Source organism: Mustela nivalis (assembly GCF_964662115.1).
Source record: "Mustela nivalis genome assembly, chromosome: 9".
Taxonomy (NCBI): Eukaryota; Metazoa; Chordata; class Mammalia; order Carnivora; family Mustelidae; genus Mustela; species Mustela nivalis.
Window position 1 is genome coordinate 99705787 of NC_139028.1, and position 19068 is coordinate 99724854.

General features: G+C 46.0%; 1 long non-coding RNA gene across 1 annotated transcript in view; it reads left to right on the plus strand.

The window, feature by feature from the left end:
- Positions 1-19068, plus strand: part of LOC309841171 — a 67678-nt gene that overhangs the window by 18805 nt on the left and 29805 nt on the right. The window contains exon 2 of the long non-coding RNA XR_014299001.1: positions 8791-8905. This is a non-coding gene — a long non-coding RNA (uncharacterized lncRNA). The remainder of the gene's footprint in view (positions 1-8790; positions 8906-19068) is intronic.

Below are 19068 nucleotides of genomic sequence, written 5' to 3' on the forward strand. Positions count from 1 at the left end.
AAAGGAGACTCAAGGCGGCTGCTCCGCGCTGCCTTCCTGAGTCTATTTTCTCCAACCCTCTCGTAGTGAATTTACTAGAACGCAAAACACACACACTCACACACACACATACACACACACATATGCAGCTTTCAAAATATACATTTCCAAAGGCGGTGTGTTGCAAACACAGCGCGATTTTGCAAAGCATGGGTGGGAAACGTGGGAAGGGTATGGAAGCTTTTTTTTTTTTTTTTTTTTATTCCCTCATTTGGGAATCTCCATCGTGGATAGCATTAGACTCTAGAGCTTTCTTGGGAAGCTCCTCTGGGGAAGGGGCCTAAGGACCCCCTTTCACCCCTCCCCAGCATGCAGGGAATCTGATCAATGGAGACAAGCAGCTTTAAAAGAATACAACCACTCCAAAGCCTTCTGCTGGGGAGACTGCAAGAAGCTTGCAACAGGCAGAGGCAGACGGGAGTTAATGGGAGGGTGGGAAAATATAATATTTGGGTATTTTTCTGCTTTGAAAAACATCACCTGCAGTAATGCAAGTGAGTCTGGTGGTGCAGAAAAAAGTGGGGAGGGGGCGCTTAATGCACGTTTAATGTTTTGGAGGTAACGTTCCAGCGAAATGCCTTTGTGTGTGGAGGTTTTTTCAGTACTTGCTAAAAATAGCATCAGGGTTTGATCGTGTTCCAGAAATAGACCGAGGGCTGTACTGGATAAAAAGCCAGCGCGGGTGGAAGAAAACCTGGACATCACCGCATTGCCCCCCCCAACTATGTCTGGAAATTAATTGTTGGATTTTTCCTCTCCTCTCTTCTGTCTCCCTCTCTCCTCCACTTTCTCTTCCCTCCCCCTGTGTTTCTCTTTCTCTCTCTTAAGGAGTTCCCGTTTGGGTAAGTAATATTATGTCATGTGCATGCCGCAGACTGTGAGTATGAGCTGAGGCTTACTTTGTGCATGCTCTGGGGTTCTTTTTTTGGCTGCCTTTCTACCCCTTTCTGAAGGAAGAGGGTGGGACTGAGTGGAGGGTGAGGGGTATAGCTGTGTGTGTGCATAATGAATTTGGGGCTGCATGCAAGGGAACTGAAAGGGGGAATTCTTGCAGAGCTGGGAATCACCCTGACGAATCTCTGAATCAATAGCTGCTGCAACTCTCTCTCTCTTTATGGGTCGGCGCTGTTGAGCCCGGTTCTCTCGACTGCCCCCCTCCACTCCCCATTTTCTCTGTCTTAAAGGGTGCTCAGATACCACTTAATGGATCATTTCTCTGTGACATTAATGGAGGCGATGTGATATAGATTAAAATTGCATGGATGGGGCTGGGCGGTAAAGAGAGGGTAAAATCTCCATTCCCTTGACAAACTTCCCTACTCGCTCGGTTCCTGGAGCCCGAGGACTGAGACCCCGGCCCCGGGGAGGCTCAGGGCGCGGTAGCTGTCCATAGAAGGCAGGTGCTGAAAATTCCTTCGTCCTCCGCGAGTTCAGCTCCAAGCGCCAGGGGGCGGGGTTGGCGCCAGCTGCGGATAGCCCCGCCCTGGATGCAGAAGAGGGATTCGGAAAGGAGGGGGTTAAGGATGTTCAAAGGGGAGAGTCGTGACTTCGGTGAGAGCTTGGGGGAAAAGGAGGGGTGAGTGGGAAGGAAAGGGAAAAAAAATTTAAAGGAGGGGGGAGCGAAGTGTTAGATTCGAGGATGAGCCAAGGCCCAGCGCTCCAGGAACCGAAAGCCGGTGGCTTACGGGCTTTCTCCGCAAAGGCCAGTTTCTATCTGGGTCTCCATTCCCAGGCTCCCGCACCTTCCCGCCAGTGGGTTTGAACGATTTCTCTCCGGTGATGGTGACTCTCAAAATAAGAGACTATAGGTTGCTTTATTTGGGCCCTCCTCACTCCCACTTCATGCCCCCAACGCTCCCACATTCTGCAATTCCCGTAAGGTGTGTAAGGATGTGTCTGTGCATTATGGCATTTTTCTTATCATTCCCCTTTCCTTCGCGTCCTAGTCATAGGAGCCCCAAATGAGTTGTGGAATGAATGAATTAGAAGCCAAAGCACAGGAGTTGCTGGTGCGATGCGCAGAAAATCCAGGCTTGGGAACAACGCGTGGTGCCTTAAAGTCAAAAGCCAAGGGTTTCTGAAAACCGACTCCGAGAGAAACTGGGGAATGGGGGTTCTTCTCCAAGTTGCTAAATGTTACTGGGGAGACCATCCACTCCCTGGGGTTATGGGATCGACCCAAAGTGAGATTCATTGCAATGGGCTCCGGACACTTTGACCAAACCTGTAGCCAGACAGGTGAGGAGGGAGGAAGGTTATCGGAGGCCAGAGGGGGGATGAATATCACGAGCACGCAAAGACATTCATACTGATTAACTCCTCAGAGAGGAATAATAAAAATGCATCCTCTAACTGGCCCACAAAAGTGGGCTGTACATGGTAGGGGAAATGAATCTTGCAGATCTGCGATAAGCTTGTGTGCATACAGGGATATTTTCTACATAATTAAAAAAAAATAAACTCGGGATGGTGAGGTAAGTATCTGAAGGGGATAGCCTTCAGGCGAGAGAGGAGAGCCCAGGTACTCCGTGCTCCCTCTGCCCCATATTAACCCAGCCACAGTCTCTGGCTTTAGTGACCTGACCCCCACACAGGGTGCAGCCCTGAGGGGGAAAATAAAGAGGGTGGGTCGAGTTATTTTTAGTTCAGAAGCAGTCCCTTTCTGAAAGATTCCCTGGTTAAGACTGAGTATTCGTCAACTCATAATAGTAACAAGGGCTGTTACCGATGTTGTGGAGAATAACACAAATAACGCTGCAACCCACACTGTGTCTCGACAATTCAGCTCAAACCAAAGCTGCTCGCAGCCTCTCGGCCCACCCCTCGGCCTCCTCGTCATTCACCCAGACCTACTGGTTTCTTTCCCCAAGCCTCGCCCCTCTCGGTCCTGAAAGTTGCGTGGTTGTGTTTACAAATTCTGCCACATTTGCAAAGGAAGTAGCTGGGTAGGGGGAAGCGGCCGCGGCCGGGAAGGGTGGTAGGCTAATAAAACACTTGCAGCACGTGGAGCTCTGGTGGGGGTGGGGGTGGTCCAAAAGTCATGAAGGGGAGGGGAGGTGCCCCCTGTCCTTGTTTCCCCCATCCCTCGTCCCCCATCCCTGGCACAATGCACAAGTTTACCCCCGAACTGGATCCTATTAAATAATTCAATGGTAGCGGTGTAATTTTGGTTGGAACCAGCACGGATTCCCAAGTCGTGACTGCAAAAAGTGAGTAATGCGCGCTGGCTGCGTCATGGCTCTAGTCACAGTTCATTCCGAACTGAGAAGGAATCGTGACTTTGCCTGGAGACGTCCCCTACATGGGAGACGGGGGGGGGGGGGCAAGCCAGGGGAGACGGGGGTGGGGGGGAAGACCTATCCAATGAAAACCGCTGCCAGGGGGGCATTTGAACTCCGCCGCTCGCTGTCTCGCTCTCCCTACTCGGCCCGGTGCACCTCTCTACCCCCTCCCAGCCGGCGCGCTCTCTGGCGCGCTCGCTCGCTCTCCCGCTATCCGACGAGTCCTCAACAAGTTGGAGGAAAGCAGGAACGCAGGGGTTAAGCTCGGAAAGCAGCAATTACCAAGATCGTGACCCTCCCACACAGTACAGTAACTTATATACTTACCTGGAAGAGCCTGCTTTGCCGCTGGGCAAACACCCGTGGGGGGCGGGGAGGGGCGGAAGGGGAGCGGGCCGGTTGGAAAGGGACTCCTTCAAGCTGGCTGCAGTGCGGACGGGACCAGCGCGCTCTCGGGGCCCCCGGACCGAGGTAAGGAGGAAGGGGCTGGTACACTGGTCGGCTGGTGGTCTGTAGGTTCCCTGGTCCGCTGAGCAGAACTTTTTTTTTCCCAGTTGCCCCGCGCCGCAGCGGCGGCAGGCGCAGACGGTGGAGCCCCCTCTGGCGCGCTGGGCGCGCCGACGCTCGGGGGGGTGTGTGCGTGCGTCTGTCGGTCGCCTAGCCGAGGGGATGCCGTGGGAGAGTGGGTGGGTCGCAGAGCTGCGGAGGGTGATGGATGGGCGGAGGGGGTGGGTCGACAGGGACTTGGAGACAGTGACTACTTCGACTAGATACGTTTATTCCGGGCTTGCAGAGCAAGAGCATGTGTGCGCCCGCGCCCGCCCGCACGTCGATTCCAGGGTGGCAGAGAACAAATATGGCAACTTTCTTGCAATGTTTGCAGCATCCCACCCTGGCTGGGTTTTTCCCCACTGGGGGGCTACTGTTGTGCAGGGAGGTGATCTGAACATTCCTTTGCCCACACCCTTCTTGGATACTGGGCGCGGGGGGGGGGGGGCGGGCAAGAGCAGACATGGGAAGGGTGGCGCTGCACTGGGAGGAAAGAGATCAACCCCTCGAAGTTTGGATGGATGGGATGGCAGAGGGGGCCTAGACTGAGACAGGGGAGAGGGAAGGAGGGAGAACGAAAAAAAGGGATCACCCTCCTCCTTCCAACCCTGTCTCCCTTCCGCTCCCCTCTCTTTCCTCCCGCAGATGCTGGAATCTCCCGTCGTTTGGGGAGCCGGCGATCAGTGAGGGGCTCGTCCCTTGTTGTTCCCCTCAACCTTCTGCAGAATGGGGAGGAAGGGGGGGCTGCAGCAATGAAAGGGCACCTGAGGCGAGTGGGGCATTAGACACCCAATATCTAGATGGGTTTGAAGGGGGTACAGAGGGAGGAGCTTCACCATTTCTCTTGAGCATTCAGAACTTTTTTTTTTTTTTTTTTGAGGGTGGGATTGAGACATTCTCATTTTTCTAGAAATAGGTTGACTAGCGTGGAGTTTGGGTTTATTTTATGTTCATCTTGCCTGTCGTTTTCTGTCTGAGTCTTCTGGCTTGGGTCCCGTTGGGAGAGGTCTGTCTCTCTTGAATCTTCCCTTGCTCAATATCTTGCAGCCCTCTCCTCGTTTGGGCTGGAATGGGGGTAGGGGTCTTGGCCAGCTTTTTGCAACAACAAGATTTTAATGTGTTCCAGTCTGGGTTTTGTTGAATAATTAGAAATGGAAATATTTTTTTTCCTCCCTCCCCCTTCTGGAAAAAAAAAAAAAAAGGGAAATGTGAGCTCTTTCCTGATTGGTGGGTGACGATTTTAGTCCGCACCAATGAGCTGGCGGCCTCGTCTGTATTTATTTAGTGCTCTGGGGGAGTTTTTCTCTTTACGCAGCGCCTGTAGTCACGGCTGGAACCTCGGCTTGGGGACTAGAAGGGACAAGAGCGGGTTCAGGGGAAATCCGAACTGTACCTGTTCAGAGATCCGCGACCTTGCAGCCGGGGCTGGCAGAACCCTGCGAGGGGAATGGGGATGATAGACCAGATAGGCGGGGAAGCTCGGGGTGCTGAGTCTACGGAAGAGGGGTGGAGGCTGGGCGCCGGGATCCCTGGTTCCCCTCCGCGCTCCTCTTCTCGCCCTCCACACACCTCGCTCGCGTCTGTGCGGGCTGAGTTGGGGGGTCGCGGACGGTGTAAAGAAACGCAAGGATGGGTCGGGGGGTTCAGGGAGGGACGGCAGGGGGCGGGCGGCGCGCAGGGTGGGAAGGCAGAGCCGCGATGGAGCGCGCTGGGGCGACCCAGCGGGCTCGGCTCCGGGGTTCGGAGACATCCTGGGCTGAAGGCGGCGGCGGCGGCGGACTGAAGAAGCCAGCAGACTCTGCCCTTCGCGAATCTTTTTGCGGTCTGGGCTTGCTGTACATAACTCAATAGCCGGAAGCCCTTACCCCAAAAAGCATTCGCGGAGGGCGCGCTCGTCGAGAAGACCGCAGCCGGCAGCGATAGCCGAAGCCCGCACCTTCCCGAAGCGGCTCTGTCCGAGCCTTTCCCAGCCCTTTCCCCGTTTTCCACGGCAGAAACAATCCTTTCCCTCCCGTCCTTCCCGCGCTCCCTGAGGCATTGGTCACCCGCCTGTCTTCCGCGCGGGTCCCCCGCCCCCAACTTTTAAATCGACTTTGTATCACAGGGGGAATTGAAGCAGGCAGTGTGCGTGTGTTTTCGGAGAAGTGGAAAGAAGCTAAAATACAATAAAAGTTTACAGAAGTTGTGTCTTCCCCCCCACCCCCGCCCACACCCCGAATAACCCTATTCACCCACTGCAAAAAAAAGGGGGGGGTCCTATCATAAGGTTAAGTCAGTACGTGGAATATAAATCAGGTTAGGACATGTTCTGGTCATTTTTGACCCTAAGGATCCAACTCTGCAATATAGGGGTGGGGAAGCCCTTGAGGGAAGAGCGGGAGGCCTTCAGCATCTTCTGTCCTAGCGTGGGGGACCCGGAGGTGCGGCGAGCCGCGGCGAATTGGGTAGCTCGGAAAAAGAGGGAAAACACCCAGGCACCGCCCGCTCCCCGGAGTCTCTTCTTCGTCCCGCACCTGCTTCCAACCTAATTTGGGGCGTTTTGCAGCCTCAAGTCTCTCCCATCTCCTCTTTTTCAAAACTAAGTAGCACGGAAGGGGGTAAAACAGGCGAAAACTGGGGAAACCCCCGCAGGGAAGGAGCTTTTGAGAGATGTGGTTGTACCCGACTCAGCAGCTTAGCTGTAGCAGCAGCAGCCCTGTTTTGGCCTCTCCAGGCGCCCCGTCCTGGGGAGGGAGGCAGAGCTGCAGGGTTGAGGATCGTCTGTGGGTCCCCCTCCTTCCCTTGCAGTCGTTACCACTTCGGTTACAAGTGGCACAAATCAGGCCTTCGTCATGCTTTGCGCCCTGTGTCCTTCGCCAGCTAGAAACAGTACTAGACGCCCTTAGGGACTGGACAAGAAGGACACACAGACATACACAGGCGCCCACAGGGATGGATACGGATAGAGGATGAGTCTAGGGATATGAAAGCCCAAGATCCGAGGGCCGTGAAGCTTCCCATTTTCGGGGAGGGCCTGAATTCCCCCCGCACCCCAACCAACGTTCTTCCAGCAAATTAAATACCCACCATTATTCCCCTCTCCGGTTAGCCAAGCACTCAGACTCTATCGTCTGCCGAAAAAGGAAAGGGTTGCGGAGTCCGAGAGTGCTGGACAGAGTCTTTTATAGCTCAGCCTTCGAGAAGGCACGGAGAAGTCACCGAAGGCGAGGACTTGAACCTCTGAGGCTAAATGAGAGCCCCTCTCCCCAGATAAAGGAGATTTTCCCTCCCTGATTGCGTTTTCGGAGAGAGTAAAAGGGTCCCTAAGATCTGCAGAGGAGATGGAGCAAAAGCAAAAACCCTGGGGGGTTTTCCTCCCTGCCTCTCACCTGGGGCCGTCTGTGGAGCGATAGCTCCCGCGGAGGAAGAAGCGCAAGAGCCACGTTAGGCTAAAAATAGCTTCACCCTGTGTCCCTTCGGCTCTTTTTTTGTCTTTTGCTTCTTACATCCCCCACCTCCCCCCAGCCTGAAAGCCCTCCTCGCCCCAAAAGGCTGAATCTCCGCCGATTTGGGAGAGAGGTGACCTAGGACAAGTGAACTTGCACAGAAGAGGTTGAGCCACCGGAGCTCAGGCTGTTCGGGGTTACTGCGTCCCCAGTCCCCTCACTTCTCCCACGGAGGCTGGGTTTGAGGCAGGGGCTCCAGAGCCTCGGAGCACCGACCGAAGCCGGCGTCGTGCGCGCGCCAGAGCGAGTCCTTGGCTCGCCTCGCCTCAGCCAGACAACTGTTGCTGCCTTGAGGCAGCTGCCTGCTGGCCCGGGCTGCTCACTTCTGATCCGGGCCGGGCGCGGGGGACTTGCGGAGAGGGGTGTCTCCGTCCGGGTGGGAACAGAGGAAAGGACCCCCTCCCCTTTCCCTTCACAATAAGTGAAAATCTGTGGCTTTTTGTGCCTCTTTCCTTCCTCCTCAAAGCTGCTGCGTCAGCCCGAGGCCAGTGGGAGCAGATCTCCCCCTTTCTCCTCACTCTGCCTTTGCTGAGGAAGGAGGGCGGGGTGGGGGGGAGGGGGTAATCTCTTAGAACCTTCCAACTGCTAATGCACACCCCTCTTGAAAAAAGCCACGTCACCCAGTAAGCCAGGGGCCTGATGGAAACTTCTAGGCACTTGCCTCTGATGTCAAACTCTGGAGTCCCTATAGAGAAGTGGGTAGGGGTGACAGCTGGAGACCCTTCCTCACCCAGTGGGCTTCTCCGTGGGGAATGGGACGTATCCGAGAAGCCCCTGAGGAAACTTGGCTCCTCATGCCCAGTCAGATAGCTTAGTGTTTGACTGTGTTAGAAAAATCAAGACGAGAGGTTGTCTCTGGTGCTAAGGAAGGGGTGAAGGCACCTAAGAGATTCATCCTCTCACCCGGCCTTCTGCCCCCTAGTGGCTGGGCCAGGCTAGGGGGTTCTGCCCGCAGCCACCCTCAGGCCCCCTTTTGGTTGCCCAGCACGCACACTTCTCCCCTTCTATCTCTCCTCCCCACCCATGACTGGAACCAGGTTTTCTCCTTTTGGCCCCTTTGCCCCTTCTGTCCTCTTTCCAAGACCTGCTGCTTTGAGTTCTTCTGCCTTATCTGCCTTAGGTTGGAGGCAAAGGAAGGGATTGAGATTGAGTCAAAAGTGCTGGGCACACTTGCTGCAATCTCAGACCAGACCCTCTTCTTGGTCCCAGGGACTTCCCAAACTGGGGGTGGGAGGAGGGGTGTGGGGAGGGACTTTGTGAGCATCTCTGAAAAGCTCTCCTGGGGCATCGGCATCCCTGCTTGGCGCCCCTCTGCCCTTTTCCCTACCTTCAGCCAACCCACTCCTTGATTTCCTAGAAAATGTCCCTGCCCCCAGTCTCTACTGTTCTCCTCCCAAGCCAGCAGAGTAACCCTTCCCATCGTTTTGCCTTTTCAGGTAGTCAGACCTGTCCTGCCAGCTGGGGGTCTACGTGAGGGGTGGCCACTGGAGACAGGAGTCTGGGAGGCCACGGAACTGAAGAGTCTGAACACTGTGAGCTCCAGAGTCCCAGGTGAGTGCAAAGATCCCTCAGCGCATGGCCCTTGGCCTGGGCAGAACCAAGGAGACTCCATACCCACTTGGTGATACAGCACAGGGAAATCAGGGATCCGGTGCTGAGGGCTGTCCTCAATGGCTTAACCTTTGGCAAAGAAAGGCACCCCTCACAGAGGTCGTTAGGAAAGACACAGTCTCCTCAGAAGCAGGCCTCTTCCTATTTTGTTTCCTCCAAGGGCTTGGGCCTGGGTGTGCAGATGTCCCCAGGACTGAGGCCTATAGGACCTCATCCATGGGGTGCAGGGTTGCCTCTCCACCCCCCACTTCCTAGGCTGTTTCAGGCCTCTAGCGGGGGTGGGGGGACAGCAATGTGTAGAGTTGAGAAGTTATTTGCTGAGCTCAGTTTCTCCGAGGAAACTGACATGTTGAGTTATTTCTTCTTAACTAAAGTTCAGCATAGGACAGGTAGGAAACGTTTTAGGTTATTCTTTTTTTTTTTTTTTTTTTTTGAGGGAGACATTAAACTCTAAATATTTTTACTTTTCCTATTAACCAGCAAAATTCTCTGCTATAGAGCTTTTGTTAGCTGCCTTTCTGAGCTTCAGAGTCATACTGTGAATTCTTATTGGGGAGTTCAGTTCTAGCATGGCAGAGGATTTTGGAAAGCCCAGGGCAGTTAGATTTGTAAGGAAGGGAGAATGCGAGCTACCTGGCTAATCCTTGGATGTTATGTGAGCAAAATATAGGAAACTGCCAGAAATCTTAGACGGAAACTTGAGGCTCACGGCAGAACAGAAGCACATTACATAGAAGACCTTCGGGTCATTATGCAACAGACCTATTTGTTGTATGTATTAAATGCCACATGAGTTTTTTGGAAATGTTTACATTTTGCAAGTGGAACTCAAAGAACAAATAAATTGACTGGGATCCTCCATAATCCTACCCTGTAAAGTGAGGGCAAGGTCCTCAAATCATTCCCTGACCTTAACTTCCTTTAAATTCCCCTTTTTAATATAAGGGTCTGAAATTTACAACAAGTGTCTTTGTGCAATAGGGTTGCTGTTCACTTCAAGAAGTTAATATTTCCCTCTCCCCTGTCCCCCCTTAACTGATATTGCAGTTGCATTGCAGAGAAATGTAAGAAAATAATACATTGGGTGGGCTTTTCTTGCCTGAAGGGTAACCTCTTCTAATCATGTTTGAAAAAAATCTGTCTATGGGTTCAACCTCAAACTTAGATACAATATTAAGTATGCAAAGGTTAGAAAGAGCTATAGAGGATATATTCATTTTACAAATCAAGAAACAGAAGTTCAGAGAGGTTGAATGATTTTACCAAGGTCACACAGCTGGGGCTCAAACTCAGATTGTTTTTTGTCTACTCTGGGTTCTTTCTTTTTACTGAATATTTCTGACCATTGCCAAATGATAAGACAATCAATAAACATGATCTAGGGCATTGTAACGGATTCCCTTCCAAAATGACTTGCATTTAGGATGCCAGAGTTCAAAGAAGAGTATACTGGAAGTTTCTTCTGCTGGCCATTAGCATTCTGGAGGCATCCCTGGGTTAGGCACGGCTCTCCTCTCTCTCTCTCTCTCTCTCTCTCTCTTCTGACATGGCCTGAACTCAGAGCCTCCATGTTGGCCTCCTTTTGCCGAGGAAGTCATCAGCACGAGAAATTTGCTGTGTCATAGAATTCAAGTTATTGGTCTCTTTCAGAAACTGTCCCAGCATGAAGCAGCTCTCTGAGGCCTGGGCCCCTCTCCCCTATTTCTCTTCTCTAAGTGGCATTTGAACCCCTTCCTTCTTGTCTGCTGGTCTTGCTTTTGAGCTGTGAGGAGAGTAGCAAGGTCCAATTTGAATTTTCCCAGGATCTCCTAATAACTTTATAAGTAAGGAAGACCCTCAAAAGGAACTTTCCAACAGAGCAGAGGATCTGTTGATCTCCGTTCCTCAGACACCTTCCAGAAAGCCGCAGCTCATTTGCATGTCGGATTGATGCTTGGCCTGGCCAGTTTTAAGCGTAAGACTTCCTGCTGGCCCCCAGATCTAACTCCACTCTTTCACCTTTGTATATTTCCATCACTGACTGCGATTTCAATGCCGTGAGAGTGATCCTGTCCCCAGCACATAGGAAAAATAGCCATGCTTTGAGCGCCATGACAAATACATCATTCTGGTGGCCTTTTTCATAGACTCTCCCCACTGTTTGCCCCCCACTCCATCTCCCCTTTGGGAACGGGCACTTGTTGGCAGATTTAAAACTAGCAAATGAAATGCATTTCTTTGCTTAAAAAGCAATAGTTTGGAAGGAAGAAAAATGAAATGCAGTGAAAGATACAACTAGGCGAAAAAGCAAATCAACAGGGCTGTCTAGCAGTCGAAAGAGTTGAAAGAGCTCATTCGGTCTGGTCCTGACTACTTAGGTTCATGACCTTACGGGAAAACAATTATATCTTTTCTAGGCCTTAATTTCTCCATCTATAGAATTAGATGCTTCAGAGCTCAGACCCCTCATCCATTCATTCATTCAACAAACGTTTACTGAGTTCCTAGTATGGATCAGGCCTTTTTCTAGGTATTGGAGATAAAAATAATTTATTCTCCCTTTGATAATCCAATGAAGCTAGGAACTTCCTCCCAGAAAAACAAAACAAGAGTAGAAAAGGAAAACAAAAATAACATAGGTATTTTACATATAATTTCAGGGGTTTCATGACCTCCCTAAGCTCCATGAACCACAAATTAAAATTTGTTTGTCTAGTTAGTCTCTGAGGCCTACATTTTACCATATGAAGATTTGAGGCTTAGATCGCAGCGCCAAAGCTCGATTTTTAGTTGCTCTTTTTCTTCTTTTTTTTCCTACTAGCTCCCTGTTGCATTTTTGTCATGATGTTAGGCCCCCCCTTTGTTGGAGAACAAATATCTGGAGCTTACTCAATATGCAAACCGCTAGGTAAATGTTGAATAGAAAAATGAGTAACCAAAAGGCAAGACAGGCATGGAGCCGAGGGGACAGAAGCAGATGAGAAGTTTCATGGCCCAACCTAGCCTGTACCTGTAGAATTTCCAGACAACAATCCATCTTTTAGGCTAAGTCTTCTCAGCAGAGTCTGGCAAGCGGTGGAGGGAAGAGAGGTTTGCGCTGGAGCTGGACAGTAGAAGGTCTGAACGTCAGGGTGAACTTCTGCTGGTGCTTTTGACTACCAGGGAACATTACAGCTGGACAGCAGAGGGATGCCTTTAGAAGGGCAGGAAGAGCCTGTTGTAGGTTGGGAGACACATAGCATAGCAAGGACATGGATTCCAGGCAATTCTAACGAGGTCCTGGCTGAGGGAGAAATTAGGAGTCTCTAAGGCTCAAAATGGACATGGAGAGGCAGGTGTGCAAAGGTTTTATCCTAGTGCCATGTTTCAGAGCCTCTCCCTTGCTGTCCTCGGGACCCTCAGAATTCCTCCTTGTCATGACGAAGGCCTTGGTTTTTTTCATTTAGGGCAAAGGACATTTACCGACTGTAGTTCTGATCAGAAGCTGATGCAAACCTAACTAGCAGGGAGACGTAGACGCTCTTACTCAGCACGGCCGAGGCTCAGGGCCAATGGAAGCCACTGCCTGGATTCAGATCTGACCTTGTAAAGACTTTGAGATAGACTGTGGGAGGACAGGAGAAAGCGTGTGTTTCTACCTGAGCAAGAGAGCAGCAGGTCGCTATGGCTGAGACTCCCTTGCGGGAAAATCCATCCACATGCAAACCAGTCCTTTTCAATTTTTCCAGTTCCTCATCTGCAAAATGGGGATAGTAATAGCAACCCTAAAGTTCTGGTGAGGAGTAAAGGCGGTTATGCATGGAAAATGCCTTATACTTGCTCAGTACTCGGTATACATTTCTCTCGTTGCTCTTGTTTTATTATCATTATTATTAATTTTATTATTATAGGGTTTTTTTTTCTGTTTGACACATATAGCAATGGCATATAAGGCTTAGATCCTAGAATCAGCCCTCATATAGACAGAGCTATTCTCTGAGTAATAGATAAAAGATAATCTTTTCTGGAAGCATCTGTCCATTTGCCCCACAGCTTGCCAGTGCCCAGGATTACCCAGCTGGGAGCAAATCAGAAGGGTTGATAGGAAAATCTTTTTCTCTACTTTAGGCATCCCTACACAAAGATTATCTCTTTGTGGTTTCATTTCCCTTTAATTCCTTGCTTTCCAGTTCTTTTTAAAAAAAATCTATTGAATTTATCACAATTGTTTTTGCAAATCATTCTCTTTATACTTTTTGTTGTGCTTGTGAACTTTCTGATCAGGGAGAATAAACGATTCACCTAGGATGCCTGCCACTCACCTTTCACTTTCAACCTCTGTCCAGTCCTAAATTTTCAGGGCTTAGGTGATTCCCACCAAGGAAACAGTAAAGGAGAAACAGAAAGGGCGGGACTGGACGGTACTACTTGTTGTCATAAAGCACGTTTTTCCTTTCCTTTTCACACATATTTTATCTTCGTTCTTTTCTTCTTCCAGCTTCAACTTCTCATGGTCTTAGAAAACTTTTTGTCTCTTCTTACCCCCTGAAAAAAAAAAAAAGATATTTTTTTCTCCTCCCTGCGATCCACTTAATGTCCCATCAGGTAATTCTTTTAAGTCTTGGCTACAAACTGCAGGGGTAATTATAGGGAGAATGTGATGTAGTCTCCATATTTCTGGATAACACTAGAAAAAAAGAGTCAAGTCACCCCCCAGACTGGTGGGGGTACGCCTGAGGCCATCCCCATCTATTTTATTTAATTTTCACAGAAATTGGAACGTCCCATATAGACTCTCGATTTCAACTCAGAGCCTACCCATTGCTTCTACTCAATTACTTTTCTTCTTTCTTTTTTAAAAAAATCATAATTAAAAGCTCAGGGATATGTCAACTGCAGTCCATGCAGCTCTTCTTCGAAGACTTTTTTTTTTTTTTTTTTTTTATTTATTTGACAGAGAGAGAGATCACAAGTAGGCAGAGAGGCAGGCAGAGAGAGAGGAGGAAGCAGGCTCCCTGCTGAGCAGAGAGCCCGATGGGGGACTCGATCCCAGGACGCTGGGATGACGACCTGAGCCGAAGGCAGCTGCTTAACCCACTGAGCCACCCAGGCACCCCTATTCTTCAAAGACTTTTAAGGGAAGGATAAAGACAGCATAGTCTTTGAGGAAGCAGTAAAACCTAATGGTTGAGAGTCATGGGCTCGATTGCTAGTGAGACCGAGCTTTATTACCCAACTCTGTTCTTTGGCGCTGCGTGCCCTGAACCAACTTGTGTCTGCAAGTCTGTTTTGTCATCTGTAAAATGGGGATATTAAGGTACCTATTTCCTAACGACGCTATTGGAGACGTGAAATGAGATGTCAGGAAACACGCAGTCTAATACTTCCGGCATGTAGCATATACACCACGGATATTCACTCTTTTGGCTAAGACAGATCCCTGCAGACCCAGGACTAGATAAAGTCCTGCCCTCGTTGGAAATGTTGAAGTACGAATAAGGAAGCAGAAATGTAAAGTTACTAATTGTCATGAGGTCGGAGAGGAGTCTCGAGTCAAAGAGCGCCCCATCATACCAGGATTTTCTAGACGTCGTGAACCCATCTGGAGCTGAACAAATAGTGATAGCATGAAGGGAACTTGATGAGGGCTTCCCAGCCTCTAAGAAGAGCCAGTCATTCAAATGGCAATGACCCCTTAATACCGCAACAGACAAATAACAGATTAGCTCTATAAAGGATTTATGATCCCAGGTCAGCTCATCTTTCAGGCCCAGATCTCAAGTTAGTAGAAAAAAAAATCAAGTAAAAAGGTAGTTTCACTATTTGTTTCAAAGTGGAGTGAGTGTTTTTTGTTTTTTTTGTTTTTAAATTAAGGGGTCTTCTTCACCCTTTGAATTTGTGGCAAGAACACTAGGTTAGGGAAGAGAAAAAGAGAGCCTAAAATCTACTTGCTAGAGGTAGAGGTTTGATGAACCAAAATGAAATCGTCTGGAAAATTCTAATTCTCAGCTGATTATGGGGCAGAAAGTAAATTGACAGCCTATAAATTAATTTTTAAAAGAAAGAGTGAATTAGCTATAGCCCTCCAAACTTTCTCCTTTAGACTCTGAATCTTACTATTCACTTTAATGAAATAATATTTAAATAAAAAGGAGAAATAGTTTCCCTCTAATGAATTTTCTTATGCCTAACTTTTTTAAAATTTATTTTAAAACATGTAAGTAATGGGGCACACAGGTAGTCATTTATAATAAAATTCTTAAGGGAAAGAAAAAATTTTTATTGATAGCAGCTTCCTGGATTAAAATTTGTTCATTAAAATGTTAAAGAATTAAAATTAGGACATTAAGAGAACATATTAAGCTGTAGTACTCATCTGGCATTTTTATGTATTTGCAGGCTTAAAAAATCCTCCAATTCATAGAGATTTCCCCCTTGACATTACCTTTTAGGTAGTTTGTCTAGAATAAAAGCTGTTTCGGATAGCTTTACACAAAAAATATTTACATTTAAATATGAAGTGGTCATGAAAACAATTGCTATCCCTTCAAATAACAAGTGGTATTTTAGAAATACAAATATAGGTTTATTGCTTTTTTGAGGATTAGCTATTAGCTTCTTAAAATTTTTTAATGATGCTTTAGAATTCTGAGAAAGGAAAATCTTTTTAAAAGAAGGGAGACTTTTAAAAATAAACTGTGCTTCTTTTTTTCATTTCATTTCTTTTAAAAATTAATTTATAGGCTGTCATTGAAAATCTTGTTTCTCAGTGAGCTACCTTTCAGCTAATCTAAGATTTAATGTAAAATTTTTTGTTTCTTTTTTGTTTGTTTGTTTTCTGTATAGTCAACTTGAATAACACTAAAGACAATTTACCCCAGTGAAGATCATCATTTAACCAAAGCTCAAATATACAAGATATTTTATTTATGAATATAAAACATCAATTTTTCATGTGGCACAAAGGAAATATAACTTTCCAGAGAGATATGTGATGATTCATTAATATGCTTATTTTGGGGAGGGGTGCCACATTCTTTTAGTATTTATAAATTCATTCCTTAATTTGAAAATAAGATCCCTTTTGGAGTTAACTTTTAGTTAGAAATATAATTGTTATCAAAATATTTTTCCAGGTACAATTTTAAACTGAGAGCATTTTTTTTTTTACTAACATAAATTGTAAGAGTTTATATTTTAGCACTAGGATAATTTCATCTCTATTTTTCCTTTCTGATATGTTCATAGATTATAAAATTTATAGATCTTAATATAACACATCAAAATAGGTTCTTTTATTTGTGAAATTTATTCTTACAAAAGGATTATACATGACACTAAATAGAGACTGTTATTTACTGCTTTGCTTTTGGCAAAAAATATTTTTGTTGTGGTTTTTATTTTTATATGTTAGGAGAGCCTTATAAGAAGTCAAAGTAGTAGATTCTGTAAGTTGCTTGAGGAGTCATACAATAGAATTAAGTCAAATTTTTGGAAATTTTCAGAAATGATTATAACTCTAAAAATCATATACCCCCCCAAAGAAAAGTATAAAACCCAGGTCACCAAATTGCTCCAAATTAATTTTTTTTTCAAAGATTTCACAAATCTTTTATTCATTTCTCATACTTTGCATTGTGACCACCAACCTGTTGCATTTAGATGCTATGTCTGCTGCAGAGAAGAGAGGAGAGCTCACGTGATTAAAATAAATTTCTTGAGCAATTGCTCACCTTGTTCTCACTGCCATTTTCCTGGGCAGACAGGCACAGCCCGGGAGCAATCTTTCCATATCTACAAGGGTTTTTTCCTACTCTTCCTGTTGTCTGTTAACATGTACCCGTATGGGAAATAATTTGGCTAGTACAGCTTGCTTTCTTCTTCCTATTTTTTCTTTTTTTTTTTTTAAATGGAGGTTTTATGGCAGTCTGGAGGAGAAACTGATGCCTGTTAATTCTTTCTTTTCAAGGGGGTCAGAATTATATTTTTGATGCCATCCACTCCTGGAGGCTAATATACATTTACTGAAGGTAGGGAAGGGACGCCATGATCTTAAAGATCCCCAGAGGGTGAGGGAGAAATGTCACCAGCTAGTAAGTGACATGGAGAGTATGGGGTAAGGAGAGGCATGGGGAGATTATTCCAATATCTCAGCACAGTGATGTCATCAAAACCCTGAAACTGTAGACTCAACTTCTGTCCACATGTTATTTTCGTTACGCTATTTTTGTTTGTACACATGGGTAAGTGTGCACGCGCGCACACACACACACACACACACACACACATATGCTATCACAAGCTAAGACACTCACTCGTCTTTCTCACTTAGAAGGTAGAACTTAACCATTTGTAGTTCAAGGTACCCTAATGTTAAACCATGGTCTCATGCTGGCTTAAGCTGTCTAGGATCCTAGAAGATATGAATTCCTCTAAGTTTCATTTAAAATTAAAGTGCAGTCTGCCACATAAATAAGCTAAATATCGACATTATTTTTGAAATAAGATAGTTTTTTTTTTTTCAAAAGTAAGTTACCCTCAACTCTGAATTAAACCTTAGAACCCTTTCTGCCTCCTTAAGAAAAACTGATCATGGAACTGTGCAGTTGTCAGCATCTGAAAATGTTTAATCAAAACATCATTAAATAAATAAAAATGTAATCCCCAACCTCGAATATGGAGAAATCCTAACGATGATGTGGGAAAGGCACTATCTAAAATGGTTTAGCATCAGTATCAATAAAAAAAAATCATAACTGTCAAATTTCTAAATCCTGTGAAAAGAGAAAGAACACTGATTTTATTTTCTCTTAGTAAACCACCTTGAGATCCTTGGAAGGAAAGCAATAGGTAATATAATTATAATCTTGAGTGTTTTAACCACCATTATTTACTGATTTTGTTGTTGAAAATACTGCCAATGAGCAAAAAAGAAATTAATGTATATAGCAGCATAAAGTAAGAAAAAGTAAAATATTTTAAAAAGGAAAGAAAAAAATCTGATGATAGGAAATTAAATTTGGAGAATTAATTGGAGGCAGGTTTAAACATGTAATATAAATACATGAAATTCTTCTTTATACTACTGTCTTCTTGCAGGAGTGCACGTACATAAATGTAAAATTTATAGACTACAAGTATTTTTTAATTGGTATCAAGCTTATTTAAAATTTCACTGCTATTAAATTTGCCCATCATATTTTGGTAAATTTAGGTATCAGTATTCTCTGAAAAAGATTTCTTTTTTCCAAACTGGAAACAGGGATCATGAGGGGAAAAGGTCAACTCATCCTTTACCCTGATAATTGGATTAAGGCCTTCTGAGTCATAACGATGGTTAACTTTTTAAAATCTTAATTACTCCATAGTGACACAACCCTTGAAAAAGTAGTAATCATTTTTAAATATCTGAAATTTTAAAAAAAAATACAACTTTGGGGAAGAAATCTTCTTTCAGGAAAAAAAAATGTTAGCAATTTCTACAAAACAAACAAAAAAATCAAACCTATTTCATTAATATATTGAAACTAGATTTAGAGGAAATGTCCTTTTGGGGGGGATTTTTCAATAAATAAAACACATATTTGATTGTAGGAAGGCATTCAATAGAGTGAAAAGATGCTAACATGAATGAGGAAGTTGAGTCTTAAAAATAGTGTATTGAATTTTTGGCTTAAAATTTTATTAACCAGTTTGGTTTTCCTTTTTGGTTGTTATTGTTGTTGTTTTTTAAGGAATTTTTATACTCCCTTTTTTTTTTAATCGTATTGATAGAACTACACTGACCTCAAAACTGTGTCCCTTCTTGTAACCCGGAGTGGTTAGGCCTTCTTAGGGCTAGTGAATTAGTGAATGAATGAAGTCTTTTGTATTAGAGGCACGTGAGTACTTTGCTCTTCATATGTTTGCATTAAGAATATGTTTTACCCAATAGGGTACATTGGTCACTGATTTTTCTTTTTTCGTTTCTCTTTACTTTATTGATGTTTCCTTTTTCTTCAGAATCTCCTATCATGCTGCCCCAGCCCCACCCAAAATTAGCCAATCAAAAAAATTTGTTGTCTCCTTTTTTTTCCCCTTTTTCTTATATTTTAAGATTTTTTTTCCTTTGCAAAGCAAATAGCTATTACTTAGAGCAAATTAAT